A 20,129-nucleotide genomic window follows, 5' to 3' on the forward strand; every position below is an offset into this window, starting at 1 on the left:
TTCGACTGCCAACAAATCAAATGCGTCTTTATCATCTGACTTATCTCTGGTCTCAGCCCTTCCACAAACCTAAACACAAAATGAAGCATGTCCTTCGTCTCTATTGTTTCCGTGCCACTGTAGTTCTTGAACGCCTTCAACAACCTCTCATAGTAACCATGAATCGACTCTTTAGCCTCTTGGGCAGTTCGATCAATCTTCTGCCAATCCACATTTTTCGCTGCAACCTTCGTTTTCAAATGCTCAATCACCTTATAGTACAAGCTCATTACCATAGGTGATGGTGCACCCGTCTCCCTGTCCCTCTCTGGTTCACTTGTCGGCCAATCTACAGCTCTTTTGCAATCCTCCCACAAATCTGCTGGAACCACAATCTCAAAGAGGGTGTTCAGGACTTCCCAAAGACATTTCGCAAGCTTCACAAACCTATCAGTCTGCTGATACCATTCAATCGGTTTCTCTCTCAGTTTGGGAAAATCATCCGTAAAAGACTGAATGTCGCTCCTGTGCCACAGTACATGTACTAATTTTCCCCCTGCTGTCTCCCTCATTGGTAACATGGCTATTGCATCACTACTCTGTGGTCTTTTCTCCTTATGCTCTGGGACACTGTCTTTCTTCTTTTCCTTTTTCTTTGCCCATCTGCTCTCCCATTTGTCTAGGCAACCCCACACTTGTGCACTCTGCAGCAATTCTCTAAGGTGCGTTTTCATGCCTGCTGACCTCATGTGTTCAAAGTCTGTGGTCCCGAAATCCAATCTATAGCTCCTGCTCAAGTGTTTTGTCTTATCTATCTCAATCCCGTTTTTGTCAGCTATTTCTTGCAACCTTCTGTGTACCTTGTTCACTTCTCTCGTAATCCTGGGACATAGATACCTCAGCTCTTCTTCCGAGTAGGACTCTAACCTATTCAAACCCATAGTCCCTTCCACCAATTCTTGTGCTTCCATGTTCAACCTGACCCTATTCAGATAGTCTTCTCCCTTCCCACTGGTTGAGCTTTGTGTGGAGTTCAGACTGTTGAACCACTGTGTCAGCTGTTGCGCATTCAACCCCATCAGTGTAGCATTCGCATCGACTGCCATTGATGGTTGCGGCAACTTTTCAGTGTTCGATGTTAGCGGTATCATCAGTGGGGGACTCGACCTCACCACTGTCGACTGAGCACATATGGGACTAAACTCCATCAAGGACCCAGATCCAGTTGGCAGAGCTGCTATCGGAGTTGTCTCTGGAGTGTTTTGAATGCACCTCCTTTCCATCCCACTCTGCACCATTGATCCTTGACTGCTCATACCTGAGTTAGGCTGAATGTACAAAGGTACCGGTGGACCTACAGTAATGGGTAGGGATATCGCGTCTGCGTTCTGTCCATTCCCCATGTTCTGAGACATGTTCATTCCCACACTATGGGTCATCATTGCCGGCATGCCCAACTGACTCCCCGTCATCTGAGCATGTGCGGTTCCCCCTTGCATCTACTTTTGAGGCATCAAAAGCTGGGTTGATTCCGCTTGTGCCAATGTTGGGTTGCAACCATTCTGTACTCCCATTACGGTTGGATCTAGAATCATTCCTGCACTGTTGTCACTGCTGTAGTACCTTGGGACCTGCGGCTGATAATTTTCTGCTGGTTTCAACATAGGCACATCTGGATATATTCTCCTAACCTGCGGTATCTGCGGGGTGAACAGTAAACTCGGGTCCTTAGATCCCGATGGCGTTTCTGAATTCGGAGTTTCATTATTCTGTACCGGTGCCGGAGGGGCAGAACTGGTACTTGGACCTTGCCCACTCGATGCATAGGGTGGTGGACGGTCGTTCAGCAATTGGATGATGAACTCCTCATCCTCTGACTCGTCTTCTCTATCTTTGGAACACCTCCTGTTTGTCTTACAGGTAGCTTTCTTGCCTGACTCCTCTTCTTCCTTAGCAATTGCGGGGAACAATTTTATCCCCTGCAATATATCTGACCTCCACACCTTCTGTGCATTATCCCACCTAGCGTCCGCTAGTGTCTTTTCTACCTTTCTCATCCTGGTCTCGAACTTCTTTTGCTGTTGCTGTCTAGCCATTAGCTCCCAAATCGCTAGAGCCTCAAACTGTGCTGGCCTTGGAGGTACCTTCATGTCGTACATCGCGAATCTCAAATTCTCTAGGATCCTTATATTGAATGTCCCATGGATCGGGAACGCTACGCTCCCATGTTTCTCTGTCAGTTTGTGCCATTGTTTTCGCCAAAGGCACGGAGCTACCTCTTTTTCCTCCATTACAATGTAAGCCGGTGTACCTTCGGGTGGCGTCTCCTCTCCTACGCTCGCTTTAATGTAAGACTCCCCCTTCATCGCACTCTTTAATGCTTTAAAAAATTTCATTTTCTCATCTTTTATTTCACAAAATTTGTAATCAATAGGTGACTTTAATTCCCGGAATACTCTTCGCCTGCCTTTCCCCTTTCCAATCGAGCCCCACGGACTGCGTCCAATTCGTGCGCGACCCTTCTCTGCTACCAACCTATCCCAGCGCGGCTCCTAGTGACGTCACACTCACACACTCTGCGGCTGACAAAGCCTCGCGGCTTGTCCTCCTTCACTCACCTCTCGTAACAACTTCTAGCATGTATCGCGAGCAACCAAAAAAATAATAAAACAGATCTGTCGGTTTACTACAGGAAGGGTAACACAATCGCTTCAGGACCTTAGGGATTTTTCACTAGCCTCGGCAGTTATTCCATCTTTCTCGGTCCCCACTTTCGCAAGCAAATCTGACCCGCAGACTCTGCTCTCAACTCGTCAATGATCTATTCTAGTGCACTTAGAATTTGTCAAAGCCCGAAGTCGAAGTTTCTTTCACTCCCTTAACACACGTACCGACTCGTTGACCACGCCCGATCAACCTATTAAACCGACCAGACCACAACATAAAACAAGTGTCTCATACACTTTTCAACATACTCCGGAGTCTCTTGACCTCGCAGGGCCCGTCTCAACAACAACAACCACGTGGACCTTTTTCTGCACAAAGCGCCACATACACGTGAAGTTCGACGACTTCCCTACTCTCACACTCGGAGTCGCACCTCCGCTATTTCTATGAAGTTCGACGACTTCCCTACTTCTACACTCGGAGTCGCACCTCCGCTATTCTCTAAAATCCTCGCAACCTTTTCACACAATCTGCGGCAATAAGCCTAGCAAGCGCAAAATCCTAACTTCACTCATACCGTCACTAGTACCACCAACGCTGATCTCACATCCTCCGTTCTCTCCATTCGCAAGCTCCGAGATCCCGGGAAAGTCGCGGGGGACTTAGGGCATCATCATTCTGTCAATCTGTTTTACCCAAGAAAAATCTAATTCAACTTCTCGAGTGGGATCTCAAAAGTCGAAACCGTTTAATTCAACACCATGTATGTCTCGAGTGGGGTCCCAAAAGTCGTAACCGTCCTCTGCTACCATCTACTGATAGAGCGTTCCGGCCTAATAATTTACCTGGGTTTTGGACGCTCTTGGGCCGATGAATCTTTTGACCAAGTGGGACTCTCTTCACCCGAGATCAGTCAATTAATCTAATCAATAATCAATAATGAACATATGCAATACCCTGATCAACATAACACTTAACAATTAATCCAGAAAACATTTCGACGAACCATGACCTTTCGGTCATGAATAACCACACCAGTTTATTTGAAGTTAATGAATTTATTTCCCTATATTAACAAAGCTAGCACGATATAAATGTGTCTCAACACCAAATGATATATGTAAATGAACATTAATAGCTGTCCATAACAGCGGAAAAGATGCAATCTATGCAGCATTTGAATAATAATGCCTTCGATAATAGCAACACAAACCACTAAAACTATAATCTGTAACGAGCTAATTGCATACATTGGTCAGCATAACAAGGTCGCAAATTGCATCGTGCATCAAATGAATCCTCATCTAACCTCAAATTAGCATCAGCATGTGGGTCTTCATGCAAAAACAATTTAGCAACATTAATTTGGAAAACTCCTAGCTAGGGCTCTTATAAAAAAAAATCAGCAGTTGGTTACCTAAAAGGAAAACACAATGCAATTGTACATTTGTCTTTCATATTTACCAAATTCAATCAGCATTCAAGGAGGTCTTCGTCTCACAGGTACCGGATTCAATCAGCATGGGACGGGGCAAAGGGGCAGGGTGGACGGGGCAGTTGCCTCACGGCGGCAAGGTAAAAGGACAACTATTACTTCATGTAAAGGGGCAAATCAAAGTTAAAGTCTCTAGGGCGAGAATTTCTTAAAGTCTCTTTCTCTCGATTAGAGAAAGCATCAAAGTCTCTTTCAAAATGGCGTCGCAGCAAGGTGGGCCATAATAGCTGCAAAGTCCTGCAAATGGCGGGCAATGGCTGGTAATATCCCCCCTTTCTTCTCGTGCACCAGGTTTAAATAGACAACAGTTCAAATCCATTAGGGTCTTCCATTGGAGGGTTCATAGGTTGGCTTCAAATTGTCCAATCAAAAACAACAGTTCTCAAGCTTTTACTTAAGCATACATTATTCTTGGAGACGGTTACGTAAGTTGCAACATTTTATACCAATTAACTCACTTTCAGAGCTTCCATTGTCCGCACCTGCAGATTGACCTTGGAGCAAAGAAGAAGATGCCAGGCTGGCACGAAACCTTAAGATAAGCATGTGAACCGATCTCACTGGAAAAGTACAGCTTCAAGCAAGAATACACGTTTATTAGCACATTGGAAAAATACGAGCATCTAAACCGTGAGACATGGCAACTAGGCCAAAGCCTCCACTAAAGTTATGCTAAGCTAAAACATTTCAAACAAGCAAATCATAGCACACGTTTACGATTATGTCGGATTAGTGCAATTCTAATACATCACGTTATATAAAGCACGCTTATAAATGTTGGCAAACTACTCTGAGGGCACATTTTGTCCCCGTACAATCTTTATTAGTTCGGTCAAAGTCACACTTGATTATTGCAGCACTACGTTTATGCACTAATAAATGTAAAACCTTCATTTCTGCGCCATCACAGGTAAGGGGTGGCACTGCTGGTGATAGTTTTGTGAATAATGCTTTTGAAGATGGTGCTGCCTAGCCAGGGGAACCAATGGACTAGCAAGTGTAGTGCTGTAACTGGAATTTCTACTGATTTAAACATTTATTTTTTCCTTCCTCTTTAGAGGAAGCAGCTCTAGAATAAAAATGGAGTACAATTGTACCCATATTCAAATTAACATAAAGCTGAGAGAAAGTGCAACATGTGCAGTTAACTTTCTTAAGGATAGTTTCTCCCACGTCCTGCTAATATCAGTTAAATGGTATATGAATAAAACAAAGGAAACTGCAATATTACATTTTCATTATTTATAAAGAAGCTGTAAACGAGAATAACAAATATCATAATGAGGAGAATGATTAAAATGATGTGGTATATTAATCTGAAAGAATCTCTAAGTAATAAATCATCGCCTAATTACATGATTTTGCTGTCACCATCAAAAGATTCCAAGCGTATTCTAAAACGAGAAATGAAAGTAACATTTCCAAAGCCCTAACTGTTACAAGTCTGGAAGGTTTCAACTAGAAACAATACCAACTTAATAAAACTGCATTTAATTACAAGTCTTTTCACTCTACATTAAAATTAATCACTGCTTCTTTTGTATTTCTCTTCTGCAAACCATGCGGGCCCAGATGGCGCAGAAAGACTGTAATTTCTTGGGATTTTACACAACACATTCTTATTCTGTAATATGGTGGCATTTGATCCTTCATTTGATGTTGGTTCCAGCAAAATCCCCACCTTTAAAAATTCATGAGAGGATTTGGTTGGTAATCTCAACAGCTGGTCATTTTCCTGCTCAGTTCATTTAAATCCAGAAAAAAGGATTCCGGCGGGGTTAAGGCTTTGCGGTCCTAATGAAGATAACAGTGTGCAGTTCTGTTTGCAGAACTTCCTGACATATTTTTAAACAGATAATAAAACACACTTTTGAACTGCAGCAATATTGAATAGGAAAAATACACATTTCACTGGATTTTTTATACGGGGCACTGGCAAATGTAGTGTTATATTGCATGAGAAGTTATGACTATTTTATGTATGCATTTATACAACGTGAACCCAGCTACCGAATTATATGGAAGGGAGGGAGGCGTTATTGACGGATGGTGACAGTGAAAAGAATGAAGAAGGGTCAAAAAGAGAGAGGAGAGGGATTGCGGGGAAGAGGGTTTTTTGACAAGTGATAATAGGGAGAGTTGTGATAAAATCATTGGTGATAAAATTAACCAAAGGTACAGTTGTATAAAAATGCACATTTAAGAGACGTTGCTTGAAGAGGAGCCCTCTTCTCAAGAGGATGAAGGATGGAGCCTGGTAATTGCCTACCCGGTTGGCATTCTGCACCCTAGGTATCCCACGAGTAGGACCATCATGGGTTTTCTTTCCTTCATCTACTTTTCTTTATTGATTCAGGTTTCTCATAATTACAGAACCTTGTTGACTTTGAAGTAGTTTATCTTTTATGGTAATACTTGACCGATCATGACATTTCCGATGTGGGATTGCTGCAGCCAAAAGTAGGAACGTCGAAGGCCAGGCCTGTTTATTATATGACTTTTCATGTTCTATGTGTTTGTCTGTTACGTTGTGTGTATTTCTATTAAAAGAGTTGCAGTAATCCCTAAGACAGCTAAGATTTTATTGTAAATGTTTCATTAAAAGCACTAGTCCTACAGCAGAATAATGATACGATTTTTTGTTGTTTTTCTTGAGCTTGCATGTTGTGTTGTAAACTTCTGTATCTCCAACAAACACGTATGATCTTCATTTTGTATTAAACTTTGAACCCTCCATTTTGAGGGTGGCTCCCTGTTAGGTATCATATACTGAAGCAGGTGGCAGTGGGGAGCAGAACAGGACGCCAAATAGAAGTATCAAAGGAAAAGATGAGATTCTGCGAATTTAATATAGTGTTAAAAGCCACATGGGCATTTTTATGACAAAATCATGCAGCACAGTGTAGCAAGTCACCTTGCTGCACTGCGCTGCAGGATAGGGAAAGGGCAGTAATGCACCATATTTAACATAATACGGCACATGCCTGTCTTTTCCATGCGCTGGCGCACAATGTGCTGCCTTGCGCCAATGCAGCTACCGTTGCACCATGGTTCAATGGTGTCTGCGTAGTAAGCAGGACTGTTTTTGTACAGGAAGGCACACCTTCTTGCACAAAAACAATCCTCTGAGGCCTTTTCCTCATTCCATGTGTGCTGCAGAATGCAATACAATATTTCTCCTCAGTACGCCTTACCTGGGGAGGTGAAGCATTTTGACGCATTCCCAGGTCTATCAGTAATGGTAAATGAGGGAGTGAGCTAAAATCCATGGGTGGATGTGTTGGAACCCCCACGGTCTACCCATGGAACGCCTTCCCAGGGCTGAGTAATGCAATGCAGCAATTTGCACTGAGTTGCATTACTCTATATTTATCAACCCACGGCCAAGCAAAGTGTCTTGCATGGTTTGATAAATCTAACTTATGTGTTGCGGCACTATTGAGCCCCCTTGAGTGGTGCAAGGGCAATGCAACTCTCTAATAAATCTGCCCCGCATTTTACCTTAACCTCCTCGATGGTGAGTAAGCTTGCATTACACTTGGAAATCAATTTATTTTTCATTCACAACTCTGCAGTAAGGGATCTGGTATTGTTGAACCTGGACTGACTCTGTTGAGGCACCAATGCTTAACTGTGTATAAAGCTCTAAAACATTATTACAAATAGTGAAACAATAATAATTTAACTGCACCAGTAAATCTGAATCTGCTGGACCAGATTAGATATAGTTTATATATCACTGTGGTATGTGGTGTGAAGTGCAGGATTATCACAGAACTCATTTTGGTGTCTGACTCTCCTGAATGAACTACCACCAGATCACAGAAAGTCCTATTCCGTGCAATCCCAGAAAATCACAAAACATTCATCTCATCTACATATTCCTTTGAGGATGCTTTTCACTCTTACTGATACTATTAATCATCTAAATTGGGCCGTTTGCTGACATATTCACCTCATTTGGACTAAAATTCACATTGCATGCTGGCAACACCCAAATTCAAATTGACCTCCTTAAAAACAGTTTTGAATGTAACAATCTGTCTTTGCCTTCTAACCACAAAAAGCTTGGATGCACAATTTCTTTTGCCTCAACATGAAAAAAACTGAAATCCTACTGTTTGGAACAGAAATCCTGCTGTGATCCCTTTCAATTGACCAAGTGACATCACGTCATTCCTTGTACAATAACTCCAAAATCTGTTCCTTACTCGGCATTCAGGAACAAATCCTCTAAATTCAAACTCCTGTCCTATCAAAACTACTCAGCTGCTCAAATGTTTTCATCAATGCCCATTAAAGAGATTTACAAACTTTCAGTTGATAATAGAGCCATCAGAATCAGCTTTGGTTTCAAAGAAATGATCACATCTCAGCCTATCTTTCCAAATGAAACTAACTCTCAATCCAACAAAACATTATGGTGAATATCCTTGCATCATCTGGAAGGCAACTCACTGCAATCCTCCCAAATAAATCTCATACTTATTTACTCAGTTCAAACTTGGAAGTAAACTTTGCTCCAGCAAAGTCACTAGATTATCCACTTCCAAATGGACAAGAAAAATGGTAAGAGGGAAACAACTCACCAGAGCAGGAATTATTGTGATTATTGTGATTTGGTTGACCTTTCATGATTGTATTTGAGACTGTTGTTCTACCCACACAAACATGACCACAGCACCACATGCACTTGTTGCTTTATAAGACATTAGGCTATTTTCTTTTTATTGAGAGGTAATAATTCATTGAACTGTATTACAAAGTCACACATATTGGACTGGTATTATATCAACCGTGAAAAAAAATATTAATCATAAAAGAACCATCACACATACCTAGGTACAGTTATCAAAAAAGAATCCTTTCAGGACTATACAATTGTTTCACATTGCATTTTGCAACGAGGTAGAAGATCCAGTAAACCCCACTTAATTGCACCCACCTTAACCTTAGCTTATATTGATTCAAATTGTTTTCAATTAATGCGAGCTCCGGGCTACAAAGAAATATAAACTCCTGCCACCAAGATACAGAATTTGGAGCCTCCTTTTGCAGTGAGGCTCGGGCAGTCATTAATTTTGCAGAAGTAAATGCAAAATAGAAAAAGCCAGGGACCTCTGGGGCATATCCAAAGAAAACAGTTTTTGCATCAGGAATAACATTAGTCTTACATAGTTGACTTAGTGGTGCAAATACTATGTGCCAAAATGATATGATGTGGAGCCACATGTTGCAAAGATATGTACTGTATCAGCATTCGGATCACCACACCAAAAACAAGCCGATGATTCCCTCAAACCCCACTTATAAGTCTTATGTGGTATAGAATATATATTGGTTAAGAGTTTAAAGTTTTATACCTTAAGCTGAGAGACAGTGAGAGTGTTTTGAGTCAATATATTAGTATAGCGTATCTCAGACACAGAGATATTACATTGCAGACTACAAGGCCACTTTGCAGCAAGTACATCAAACTTATCACTTACTTTCCCCCGATACCCCAAAATCAAATAAAAAGTATGAATGAAACCACGTTTCCTTATCTTAATGAAACTCTCAAGGAATTCATTACGGTTCATAACAATGGTGATATTGGAAAATTGCTGTACAAATTTTCTTAGCTTAGCTGTTGATCGTAGAACACCCCCATCTCAAGGAGCCTGTGGTGCTTATTCATTGCATGAAAAGATAAGAGAGTACCATTCTTAAAACAATTCTTAAAAAATTGTCACAAATACTGAATTTTAGTGAAACACCAGCATTTAAGAAAACTAACTTGGAAGGAAGATTGGAAGTTCGGATTGTTACCCAGCACCGTATAATGATATAACATGGCTACTTGACAGGTTTCTTGAATAGCCTGCCAAGCCTTATGGAAGACTAATAATGTATTAAACCAAGTGTGCTTGAAAGAAGCAGTATCGACCAGCCCTTAGTTTTGCTTGAAAATTGCTGAAAAGGTCCAGTACTCAGGAAATAGGCCTGCCAAACCCCATGATTTAAGTCCCACCGCTGTGGAGAGCTGGAACATAAGCACAGCTAAATAATACTTCCAAAAGAGCGGAAGTGCAAACTCTCCCTCCCTACGGGGAAGTTGAAGGTAGCAAATAGCAAAACAAGGTTTTTTGTAAGCCCAAATACATTTTTTACCAGCTACTGTCAACTTTACTAAAGAAAAGTTGATAAAGATACAAAGAAATAGACTTGAATAGGTATGTGTAACACGACAAAACAGTCTTCGTGATAATGTTAAATCTTCCATTCTGACCAAGACATAGCCTGTTCCATTTTCTAAATAGAGCAAGGGATTCTGTATATAATGCTTCATAGTTCAAGGGAACCACAGTGTCCATATCAAACGATATATGAATGTCCAAGAACCTGCCTGAGCTTAGATAGGGCGGGTCCTCTTTATTATATTCCATACTCATGATGTCATCAGTTTTTTTAAATAATGTTCAGTTTATACCCCAAAACATACCCAAATGACTCTGCTGCATCTTCTGTCAATGGCAGGTCCGTTGCTGAAGATGTTGTAAGCAAAGCAATGTAATTAACCTCGGCTAAAATCTTGACCTCTGAGTTGTGCAGTCTCAATGATGGCATTGAGTTTGTCATCTTTAATACACAAATATAGAGATCCAAGTATGGAGCAAATTGAGCAAGGGAAAGAGGATACCCTTTCCTAGTTCCCTGACCTATCTGAATAATTCAGAGAGTATTCCCAGGTATGAGACTCTTGCTGTCAAAGTTGAATATAATAACTTGCTCCAGGCCCAAAACACGGCCCTAATCCCATCGATTTCATGACTGTCTGTAAGTGCCAGCAGGAGACAGTCAAAATCTTTTTCAGCATCCAAAAGTATCATCCCGGCAGATCCCCTTAGTTTCCTTGGCACAGACGGCATGATTGACATGGAAAGTGGAATCCCATGAGGGGACATATCCGTGCTGTGTTGGGTCTATTAATGAGCTGATTACAGCTGCAAGCCAATTCAATAGGACCCGAGTGTAGGTTCATAATTGAGTAAAGAAGTTGTGATGTGAACGATAATTTAGAGGGGCTTTGTTCTTTTTTACAAATAAAGAAATTTATGTTTTCCCCACGATGGTGACACTGATAGTAGAAAAGCCACTGAGGTAACTAGCTCAGTAAAAAGAGGGATCATAATGTCCTTAAACTGCTTATAGAACTCAGTTAGGATAGAGTCTGGCCCTGCTGCTTTACCACTCAGAAGATACATGGTACCAGTTTTAATGTCTTCCCTAGTTATTGTACCATCTAGCACAGCTAGCCACCGCTTGGCAGTTTGGGCTGGACTGTTCCCATAGGGTTCAGGGTCTAAACTGATGTGCATATGGCTGATCCAAACTGGGATGGAGTAGTGGGCAAAAAAACAATGGATTAAACCCACATCTTTGTGACTGGGGGTGAATGTTTGCATTGTTTAGCATCCTGTCAATCATCTTTTCTTTTTGTACTGGCGTCCTCTAAAGCCATAAATGAAAAATAACATTAATGATATTCATATATCATGATTGAACCTCATGCCACAAATTACCTCTAGTATGGCAGGGCCAGCATTTTGTCATGGTTGTTCCTGTTAATATGAGAAAGTTGTCCTCTCTTATGCCACCATTGTGTTACTGTTCGCTCAATGCCAATATTTTCCTCAAGTCTACCAGCGATAGCACATTTCCCAGGTGCCTCATTTGGCAAAAACTGCCTCTAGTATGCCAATACCAGTATTTTACAGTGTGTGCCAGTTATGCCAAAGCATTCCTCCATTATGCAAATGCCTGTGTATTCTCACAGGTGCCTGAAATGCTAAGAATTATCTCCAGTATTGCACTGCTGGTATTTTGTCACATGTGCTTCTATAACCCAAGAATTACCTACAGTATGTATGGAACAATGCAGACTTGCACACATGACACCACTTTCTTACCTATTCTTACTTACATTCACCAACACTCATTCTCACTTACTTTCACTAATTATTTCACATTCACCTACACTAACATATCCTAACTCTCTTCATTTAATTCTTACTTCCTCACTCTCATTCTCACTCATTCACATTCACCATTGCTCATTACTTTGAATCATTCATACTTTCTCAATTACACTCACTTAAAATCATTCTTTAACTCAGTCCCTTATTCACTCTCTCGCTTATTATCATACACTTTGACTCACTCATTCTCACTCAATCATCCATACTCACTCACATTCACTCTTACTCTCAGTTATTCATATTTTCTCAATCACACTCACTTGTACTGAAATGCATACTCACTCACTCTAATTCACTCATTCCCACTCAGTTACACTCATTCACTATCACTCATGTTCAGTCTCTCTAATGCTTCCTCATATTCATACTTATTCATTCTCACTCACCCACTCTCACTCACTTGAAGTCAGTACTACTATTATTAGAACACACATGCTAACACAGACAGATATACAAGGTAACACATATGCACACTCTTTCCCTCACACAAACACACTCTCATTCACAATCATGCATGCATTGTACATTTAAAAGCATTTTGGTGACTTCCCTCAGCAGCCAATGAAGGTATCGTTCTTATTCCTGGGGTGCATTTTATATTATATTAATAGTGAATAATACACTATTATTCACTGTTAGTATAATATAGAAGAGACATAAGACGGGGAGAGGGGAGCATTGATGTCCAAAACAGAAACCTTTTCCTTTGTTCTTGCACTGATGTTGCCACCTCTGAGTTTCTGGGTCACAATGGCGGTGTCAGATGTTGCAAAGGCCAAGCCAGGGGCCATGCCTGTAGCCTTGATGTTCATTCTGTAGACCCTGAGAAAGTGGTAAGTAAATGCAAAGTGCAACCTGTCTACTGCATGCCATATCAAATTACTGGCCGCATACCTCAAGAACTCAGCTGCAAGGGCGGCTCCTCAGTTAGGGTGGAGGAGCGTCACCCCAGCCATCAGCAGCAGCTGAAACACCTTTACAAGAAAACGATACTAAACTCTGTTTATCGTTTTCTTGTGAAGGGGTGGGGCATTAGGAGTGACGAACACTGAGGGGAGTGGACAGAGCACTCCACTCATTGTGCATGTATGTTTCAACGGCCGTCTCTGGCTGGCCAAACACACACGTGCAGGAGACTCTCTCCAGCCCAGCACCACAGTTGCTGGGTTAGAGAGAGAGCCTGCACAGGCTCCCAGTCTGCCTGGGAGTGCCCTGGCTTCGCGCTCCCAGCAAATCTTAATGCTGCTTTGAGCATCGTCAGGATTGGCTGCAGGTCAGGCTGAGAGCCTATGCCTGCAGCCTGGAACGACGAGGGAAAGAGGAGCGGCACGACAGCAGCAGAGGAAGTTTTTTATTAAATGCCCCCTGCCAGCGCACCACACCTACCCCGCCCCTTCATACGGCAGTGAGCTGCGACTGCTCAGCTGTCCCCAGAAGCTGATGTAATTCTTTCGATTCTACCTCTGCAAATAATCACACTTTTAGGCAATGTGACTCATAGACTTTTAAGAGCCAAAGGCTGCAAAAAAAAACGTGAGCAGGCATAGAAGCCAGCTGCTCCTCACGAGCCTTTCCGCAACGCATGATACTGGGCTACTGAGGCACACTCATACCTTTGCCTCATTATCATTCATAAGGTGGCCTGTGCCTCATGAAGTGTAACCTCTACGCGCTGCGTTTAATTCGTAAAACGATAGCAGGGTATACAATTTACCTGTTTGCAAGCCAGCTGCTTGAAAAGGCCACTGTGCTGTAAGAAGGCCAGTTGATATCTCTAGCTGATTATGTCATGACACTAAAGATGTTTGAGAATATATTTTTTTAGGTTTAACCTTATTCAATTTATTTTTTGATTCCACATCTGTTGTTATGTCTAAATTAAAACAAGATAGGCCATTCAAGGCTAGTCGAGAATGCACTATTGAATGTTTCACATTCCTGAGAAGACCATGGGTATTGATACGTTCGGGTTGAGGGATAATCGCAGTATTCAAAGATTCTGTTATGGCAAGTCCCATCAACTTTCTCTTCGTATGATGAGGCTCGAATAGGCAATTTAATGACTCCAACGTGTTGTGATTCGTTAGAAAAAGATGTATCTCTAGTGTAAAAATGTAGGCCCCCGCAAGTGTGAGTGCAAATATTTTGGGTATGATATATGTATGTGAAAACTGATTAATCAACTTATATTCTATAAATATTTGCTTTACAATTGTATATAATACGTAACCAGTAATTCATATTAAGGAACTTTTCCCAAGTATTTTACGTAATTAAAGAAATGGGGTTCAAATATTTCAGCTGCAGGAAGCAGCTTCGAGGTAGTCTGCAAAACTAAGATTACATGTATTAGGGGGTGTAGGTATGTTTCCTGCCGGACAAATGGAGAAACGAGTTTTACAAGTTATTGAGGTCGGTGATGGAACTGTCCACTTGCCACAGTGATATTTTTCTCACGGGTTTGCCTATGATTAATATCTGTTTCGTTAACTGTTGATGTAATTTGTTACTTCCTTCGAAAAGAGTAGTAGCTGTGGTTGTGAAGTGCACGTGCATTGTGGGAGTAGCCTCTTTAAACCTGTATACAGTGATTAGTTTGCTGGATTGAATCGGAATAACAACCGTTTGCTGATGTTTCCCCTTTTTGACCCCATTCCCCAGCTGCGGGTGCTGTTAGGGGCTCTACCGCTAGTGTCCATGGTCCCTTGGCAGCACCCGCATGCCTCCTGGCCCTCGCATTTAGGGCTGTTTTGTTAAATGTTAAAGATTTAAGAAACATAAATGCACCATACCTTAAATGGAGGACATTCACGGAGGTATTTCAGCCAGTAATGGACCATTAGTCAAATTGAGTGCCTGATTTGTTGGCTAATTTGAGATCAACTGCAAATTGGCGTAAATGGATTATGGTGTTCGAGAAATTTCTTTCCGTGGAATAGGTAGTAAATTGAAAAAAGTATGGCAAACTGCCACTTTTATCGGATTTTCAGTAACCGCCCTAGTTTGTGTCAGTCCTTTGAGCTCTAATATTTGACTCCAGTACCATCTATATGCACAGAGCAGCCTGGCACTTGTAACGCCGTGAAAAAGTAAAATAAATAATGAGAAAACCATCCGCAGCTTCATGGTAGAACTAAAATGCCGCACCTGTAATTTGATGAACATCCTGTAATAAAGTATGCTGGTGATTTGTGACTGTTCTGGTGAAGTGAAGCTGCTCTCTGGGGAGGACATAATTGCAAGGTTTGAGGAACGGATGTGTTCAGTCGCTCAGACACATTTAAATCATTTAGAGTGAGGCTGAATTAATTCTTTGCTCATATTCTCTCTGGAAGCAATAAAACGGAGTTGCAGAATGTAAGTACATGTGGTTTCTGCAGGGCTATTCAAAAGAGAGAACAGTATTTGTTGATAAATATGTGTTACAAAAATTAAGTCCCTGGGCATAACGCCTACTATTCACTGTAAACTGAATTCGCACAGTGTTTCTTAAACACAAGAAAGATTGTTGTAAATTCATGACTTGCACTTTCTCTGTGTCCTGCGGTATACATAATTGCAGCCACAATGCCCACTTCTTATCTATATGTTTCTGTTTGCTATTCAGCAAGCACCTCCTGTCTGCTCCTTAGGGTAAGATAACCTTCTCTAGTATGGAATGTTGGGACAATAGGCTTCTTAAGGAAGATTATTTTAGATTTGTGTTTTGTAGGATGCAATATAAAGAGTAATTCTTTTAAAGGCCGGTGCCATTGCAATAAAAACGGGAAATGTTAAAATGTACTGATTGCAATTGTTTTACGAATTTGCTCTTTCAACATTAAAATGCAATACATAAAAAGGTTCATTGACTATGAATCCAGGCACATAGTTATGATGATTGTACTTCGTTTTGGCACATTTAACTTACTTGTCAGTCCCGGCTAAATGGTACTACATATACCCAAGGACTGTAAATTAAATACTAGTAGTGTATTTGTATTTATTTTTACAGTTATAGAGTACATTCCAGCCATAGACATTGAAGTGCTAGCAAGTGAGATGAGTAGAGCAGAGACAACAAAACAAAAGAGAAAAATTACTGGGAGGATAGCCAGGTTTTGTGATGTTTATGAATAGGTGTATAAACCTCCAGCCTTCCAATATGTACTAGAATGGAATTCCAAAGCCTAGCCACAGCAACTGAAAAGGCCTTGTCTCCCATCTGGCTTTCTTTCAGCGGGGGACAAGGAGTTTGCGGAGGCCCACTGATCGTAAAAGGTGGCACGGAGTGTACCACCTTATGGTGGATTGGAGATATTTAGATCCCTGGGTGTGAAGAGCCTTATGTGTGAGACAAGGAGCTTTAAAGGAAATACGCTTTCTAATGGTAAGCCAGTAAAGCTGTTTAAGACTGACACTAGCTGAAGCTGACCTAGGAAGACCTAAGACTAAATAAGCTGCCATATTCTGTATGAGTTAAAGCTTATGTAGGGAGCATTGGTTAATATTCAGCAGTAATGCTTTGCAGTAGTCTAGTCTATAAATGATAAGAACAAAGATCTCAACTCGTTGGGTAGGAATGATAAAACTTTCTTTAAAGTTTTAATCATCCAAAAACAGACACTGATAGTTTGATTAACCTGTAGGTCGAAAGTCAGGGAACTATCAACAAAATGGCTACATTTTTTACTTCTGGCATGGGGATGGTAAAGCCCCACAGGATTCTGGTCACCAGTGGTTGCCCCAAATGGGCCTGTCTATTCCTAATACCAGAATATCTGTATTTTCTCCATTCATTTTTAGTCGGTTCTGGATCATCCATTTGTTAACATCCCTCACAGAATTATAGAACCTTTCAGCAACCTCTTCCCAGTCCCTCCTAATAGACACAATAAGCTGCGTATCATCAGCATATTAAGAAACCTAGAAACCTTATGAGTGAATCAGTTTTGACAAAGGTGCCACATTTAAATTAAAAAGGTTAGGGCTAAGCAATGACCTCTGAGGAACACCACAGGGGAGCTGAAAAAGGGCATCACTATAGTCCCCACAACTCAAAACAATAGATCTCTCACTCAAAAAGGACTTCAAAATACCTATTGTGACGTCTCTAACCCCTGCCTGTTGTAAGCATTGCACCATCAACTGTGGAGAAATGGTGTCAAAAGCCACCAAAAGATCTAATAGTACGAAGATAGGTACTTGCCAGGATCAAAGCTGTAAGCGGTCCAGGTCCGGCACGAAACTCCGCAGCGTGTACTTGCGGCGCTTCATGCGCACCACTTGTCATCCCCTCTTGTTCTAAAACTGGTCATTGGCTGTGCCTGCCCTGTGGTAAAGCTCATGTAGCTGCAGGGTCAGGACATTGGTGGACAAGATGCACTTATCAGTGCTATTTTAGGAATGGACTACAATTCCCAGGTTTCTAGAGGCAGCCTATGAAGCCCAGCCACACCCAAGCACATTGCTCACTATTTTGAAGACTTCGATGCAGTCAGACCTCGTGGGGGTTCCTCTGAAGAAGAGCAGATTTCCTGTATGGCAGATTGACAGTAAATCAGAGTATCCTTGTTTCCATGGTGAATTCAGATACGAGTAGGTCGTACTCGTAGCAGTAAGGTCTTGATGAGCCCTAATCTTGAAGGGAGTTGTTTACTTCCAAAAAGTAAAGCGCCTCTTAGCACAATGAGCAAAGCGTTTTTAGTTCAAAGAGTAAAGCGGCCTTGGCGCGACGATCAAAGCACTTTGGATCACATGAGTAAAGAGCCCCTTAGCACAACGAGCAAAGCGCTTTAGTCCACATTTGTAAAGCGCCCTTGGCACGGCAATCAAAGTGATCCAAGTCCACATAAGTAAAGTGCCCTTGGCACGGCAATCAAATCGCTTCAGTCCACACGAGTAAAGCGTCCTTGGCACGTCAATCAAAGCGCTTCAGTCCACATGAGTACAGCGCCCTTGGCACGGCAATCAAAGCACTTTAGTCCACATAAGTAAAGCGCCCTTGGCACGTCAATCAAAGCGCTTTATGCCACATGAGTAAAACGCCCTTGGCACGACAAACCAACGATTTTAGGGTCACATGAGTAAAGCGGTCTTAACACGAGGTTTGAAACGCTTCAGGTCACATGAGTAAAGTGCCCCTTAGCATAACGAGCGTAGCGCTTCAGATATAGCAAGTTAAAGCGCTCTCTGGCATTTTGAACAAAGCGCTTCATGTATGATGATCAAAGCGCTTCATGAACAACAAGCAAGGTGCTTCTGTCCAACAAACAAAGCGCTTCAAGTTCAATGAGTAAAACATTCAGGCCTAGGTAGTAAATGTGAAAATGTTTCAGAGATAAACAAATTATAGTTTCATTGTTTTTTGGGAAGCACATTATGAGGGTCATTCTGACCCTGGCGGCCGGTGGCCGCCAGGGCCACCGACCACGGGAGCACCGCCAACAGGCTGGCGGTGCTCCAACGAGCATTCTGACCGCGGCGGTTCAGCCGCGGTCAGAAGCGGAAAGTCAGCCGTCTCCCGCCGACTTTCCGCTGCTCGTGTGAATCCTCCATGGCTGCGGAGCGCGCTCCGCAGCCATGAGGATTCCGACCCCCCCTACCGCCATCCTGTTCATGGCGGGAAAGCCGCCATGAACAGGATGGCGGTAGGGGGGGTCGCGGGGCCCCTGGGGGCCCCTGCCGTGCCCATGCCAATGGCATGGGCACGGCAGGGGCCCCCGTAAGAGGGCCCCGCAAAGTATTTCAGTGTCTGCCTTGCAGACACTGAAATACGTGACGGGTGCCACTGCACCTGTCGCACCTTCCCACTCCGCCGGCTCGATTACGAGCCGGCATCCTCGTGGGAAGGTCGTTTTCCCCTGGGCTGGCGGGCGGTTTTTCAGCAACCGCCCGCCAGCCCAGGGGAAAACTTGTAATACCCGCCGCGGTCTTTTGACCGCGGCGCGGTATTTTGGAGGGGGGAATTCTGGCGGGTGGCCTCCGCCGCCCGCCAGAATTGGAATGAGGGCCTATGTGAGATACATATTTAAGTCTTTGAGAATTTCTAGGCTGTGATCAAACGTTTATGTTTATGAATGCATAATTGTTACATGATTGATATTCAGAGAATGTCCATAGTCCAAGGCTCTTGCCATCTCTAGGTTCAGAGGTTGCAGTTTGTTCTTGTTCCATGATTCAAAGAAGGGGCTATGCCCAATTCACAAAGGGTCTCAATCTGATATCACGGAGACGCCTTTACTCAAGAGTCTATTGGTGAGTTATACTGTTATGAATGAGTATATGCATATTTGTTCTAACCTTTTCTTTGCAGATCTCTCTCCCTGCAGTTCCCTACCCTAATTCCCTTCCCCCCGCCTAGCTTCATTATAACTCTGTGCTATAATAGCTTTCTGAGTTGGTGATGCTGGGAGGTGGGCCTTTTGTTCAGCAGCGTGCAGATCCCGAGGAACGGGCACTGTGACAGAATAGTGAGCCCACAAGTTTATACTTTCCTCTTGGTCTGTACGTGAGCTGCACAAAATGGACACCTTAGACACCCTTATGCAAGCAGTCACTCAAATGCAAAGGGATTTGACAGACTCAAAAAATGTTATGGCTGATTTAGTTAATAAAGTAGCCCAGTTACATGGTAGGGTGGATGGTTCTGAATCTGAGTCTCGTCCTATGCTTTCCACTCCTACTAACATAGCTGTGAACGTGCCCACACAGATTCCTTTAGCTGCACCACAAAGGTTTTCAGGGGACCCCAGTAAGGTTCAAATTTTTCTCACACAGGTGGAACTACATTTTACGTGTCGTCCCAATGCCTTTCCAGACGCACAGTCTAGAATTGCATTCCTTATATCATATCTGAATGTTGATGCAGCTACTTGGGCCATGCCTTTAGTTTGATTAGACAGTCCCCTATTGTATAATTGGCATCGTTTTTTAGAAGAATTTGTAAAGATATTTGACAGGTGCGCAATAACTATGTCTGCAGACAA

This window comes from Pleurodeles waltl, chromosome 10 (assembly GCF_031143425.1).
Source record: "Pleurodeles waltl isolate 20211129_DDA chromosome 10, aPleWal1.hap1.20221129, whole genome shotgun sequence".
Lineage (NCBI taxonomy): Eukaryota > Metazoa > Chordata > Amphibia > Caudata > Salamandridae > Pleurodeles > Pleurodeles waltl.